Genomic DNA, 3,985 nt, shown 5'->3' with positions numbered 1-3,985 from the left:
GTGTCCTATAGGGCCCAGTGGCTCAGCCTCCCCAATTACCTGAGGTGGACACTCTTGGTGCACCCACTGTGGGCTGTGTGCACAGTCTTGTTGTAGTTAAGCTTTGATTGTTGTAGGTATCAGTGGGAGGAATTTACCTCCAGGCCAATTGTCTGTGACAATCAGCTGTGTCTGCAGTGGGAGAACTTCTGTGCTGGAGACACCCTTCTGGGGCAAGACTTGCTTCAGTGGGGCTTTGGTGCTCACTGAGTCTGCCCCCTGAGTGTGTCCCTTATGGATCTGAGGAGTTGTCATCTGGATGGTCCCACTCTGACCACTGGGTACACTGGCTCTTGGTCTGTAGAAGGTGCTAATTTAGCCTCTGCCTGAGGCTACCCAGCAGGAGCTTTGGAGAGATCTGCAGATTCCTCTTCATTGTTTGGGGTTTGGAGGTGCCCAGATGAGGTCCATCTGTGAAGCAATACAAGCTGCTGTGGGATCTTGGGCCTTCTTTTGGAAGTTCTGGGTCTCTCTGTCCCAGCTACAGTTTGTTAGGTAATTTTTAGATTGCAAAGGGCCAGGCCTTTCATATGCAAAAGGCTCTGCACACAGCTTGGGTGGGGCGGGGTCTCAGGGGATCAACAGGGCAAAGCAAGCAGCTATGGCTGCTCCTCAGTCCTACCCTAAGAGGCCCCGTGTCTCAGTGTCCTGCGGTAATTGCTGTACGCACCTCTGAGAGAAAGCCGCCCTTGAGTTCTGACCGATACCAGACAGTCCAGTTTCTCCCCATATGAGTCTGGGTCCCCAGAGACTCGCCCGGAACTGGGTGACCCCGTACCTCTGCGCTTTACTTCCGTACCTCCTCTTAGTCTCAGTGTGCTTTTCTCTTTCCTTCTAGTTGTAGAATTTCCACTCAGCCAGCCTTCCTATGGCTCTGGATGATGTCCATTTTGTCTTTTAGTTGTATTTTTGAAGTCGTTGTGCGAGGCAGCAATTTCCGGTGTTTACCTATGCCGCCATCTTGGTTTGTGTCTCAACCATCAACATCTTGACCAGAGTGATACATTTGTCACAATAGATGAACTTACACTTATCATCATCACCCAAAGTCCCGAATTTACATGATAGTTCTCTCCTGGCATTGTACATTCTATGTGTTTGAACAAATGTATGATGACATGTATCTACCATTATAGTATCATACAGAATAGTTTAACTGTCCTAAAAATCCTCTGTGCTCCACTTCTTCATCCCTCTTTCTCCTCTAGCCCCTGGCAACCACTGATCCTTTTACTGTTTCAAGAGTTGTGCAGTTTCCAGTATGTCATGTAGTTGGAATCATATGGTCTTGTAATCTTTTCAGATTAGCTTCTTTGACTGAGCCATATGCATTCAAATTTCCTTCCTTTGTCTTTTCCTGGCTTGATAGCTCATTTCTTTTAACAATGAATACTATTCCATTGTCTGGATGTACTACATAGTTTATTAGTTCTCCCACTGAGGACATTTTGGTTGCTTTCCAAGTTTTGACAATTATCAGTAAAGCTGCTATAACCCTTTGTGTGCAGGTTTTTGTGTGGACTTCAGTTTTCAACTCATTTGGGTACATACCAAGGAGTGTGATTGCTGGATTGTATCATAAGAGGATGTTTAATGTTTTTAAGTATTATTTTTAGACTAGAGGCCCAGTGCATAAAAATTTGTGCACTTGGGGGGGGGGTCCCTCAGCCCAGCCTGTGCCCTCTCGCAGTCTGGGACCCCTCAGGGGATGGCCACCTGCTGGTTTAGACCTGCTCCCCAGGGGGTTGGGCCTAAACTGGCAGTCAGACATACCTCTGGCAGCCTGGAACCCCTCGGGGGATGTCCACTTGCCAGCAGGGAGCAGGCCTAAGCTGCAGTCGGACATCTTTAGTGCTGCTGAGGAGGTGGGAGAGGCTCCCACCACAACCGCTGTACTGGCAGCCATCAGCCTGGCTTGTGGCTGAACAGAGCTCCCCCTGTGGGAGCGCACTGATCACCAGGGGGCAGCTCCTGCATTGAGCGTCTGCCCCCTGGTGGTCAGTGTGTGTCATAGTGACCAGTCATTCCCAGTCGTGCTGCTGTTAGGGTCAATTTGCATATTACCCTTTTATTATATAGGATAGAAGCCTGGTGCATGGGTGGTGGCTGGCTGGTTTGCCCTGAAGGATGTCCCGGATCAGGGTGGGAATCCCCGCTGGAGTGCCTGGCCAGCCTGGGTGAGGGGCTGAGGGCTGTTTTCAGGCTGGCCACACCTCCTTCAGGGAGGGAGGTCCTGCTGGGGTGCCTGGCCAGCCTGGGTGAGTGGCTAATGGCAGTTTGCAGGCTGGCCACGGCCCCCAGCCACCCAAGCTCCCAATGGAGGCTGGCTGGAAGCAGGTATCTGGGATTTATTTATCTTCTATAATTGAAACTTTGTTGCCTTGAGCGGAGGCCACAGCCGGCCGGGGCAGGTGGGAAGCTTGGCTTCCTCCATAGCCAGGGCAACCAAGCCTCCTGCTTGCTCCAGCTCTGTGGCTGCCGGCCACCATCTTGGTTGGGTTAATTTGCATATAGTCGCTCAGATTGGCTGGTGGGCGTGGCTTGGGGCATAGCAGAGGTGCAGTCAATTTGCATGTTTCTCTTTTATTAGATTAAATGTTTAATTTCGTAAGAAACTGCAAAACAGTCTTCCAAAGTGGCTGTACCATTTTGCATTTCCCACCAGCAGTGAGTGAGAGTTCTTATTGCTCCATATCCTTGACTGTATTTGGGTGTTGTTAGCATTTTGGATTTTGCCCTTCTTGTAGGTATATAGTGTTATCTCATTGTTTTAATTTGCAATTTGCTAATAACATATGAAGCATCATTTCATATGCTTACTGTTTGTATAACTTCTCTGCTGAAGTTCTTTTTGCCCATTTTTAAATTGTTCATTTTCTTATTATTGAGTTTTAATATTTGATTTTTTTGTTTGTTTTTTTCTTTTAAAAAATATTTTTTTATTGATTTCAGAGAGGAATGGAGAGGGAGAGAGAGATAGAAACATCAAGGATGAGAAAGGACCGTTGATTGGCTGTCTCCTGCATGCCCCCTACTGGGGATCGAGCTCATAACACAGACCTGTGTTCTTGACGGGAATCGAACCCGAGACCCTTCGGTCCACAGGCCAACGCTCTATCCACTGAGATAAACAGGCTGAGGCTGATTTTGCTTTTTTTATTATTAATTAAATCTTTACTGTTCCAATTAATACATTTGTTCCTCTTTTATCCCCCCATGACTCCCCTCCACCCAGTTCCCACCCCACCCTACTCCCTCACTCCCAACCCACTGTCCTCATCCATAGGTTCATGATTTTTGTCCAGTCTCTTCCCGCATCCCCCTCACCCCTTTCCCCCCCAAGAATAGTCAGTCCACTCCCTTTCTATGCCCCTGATTCTATTATAATCACCAGTTCATTCTGTTCATAAGATTATTCACTTGATTTTCAGATTCACTTGTTGATAGATGTGTATTTGTTATTCATAATTTGTATCTTTACCTTTTTCTCCTCCTCCTCCTCCTCCTCCTCCTCCTCTTGCCCTCCTCCTTCTTCTTCTTCTTTCTTCTTCTCCTTCTCCTTCTCCTTCTCCTTCTCCTTCTCCTTCTCCTTCTCCTTCTCCTTCTCCTTCTTCTTCTTCTTCTTCCTCTTCTTAAAGGATACCTTTCAGCATTTCATATAATACTAGTTTGGTGGTGATGAACTCCTTTAGCTTTTTCTTACCTGTGAAGCTCTTTATCTGACCTTCAATTCTGAATGATAGCTTTGCTGGGTAAAGTAATCTTGGTTGTAGATTCTTGGCATTCATCACTTTGAATATTTCTTGGCACTCCCTTCTGGCCTGCAAAGTTTCTGTTGAGAAATCAGCTGACAGTCGTATGGGTACTTCCTCGTAGGTAACTTTCTTTCTCTTGCTGCTTTTAAGATTCTCTCTTTGTCTTTTGCTCTTGGCATTTTAATTATGAT

Source organism: Myotis daubentonii, chromosome X (genome assembly GCF_963259705.1).
Source record: "Myotis daubentonii chromosome X, mMyoDau2.1, whole genome shotgun sequence".
Taxonomy (NCBI): Eukaryota; Metazoa; Chordata; class Mammalia; order Chiroptera; family Vespertilionidae; genus Myotis; species Myotis daubentonii.
This window is presented reverse-complemented; position numbering follows the sequence as displayed.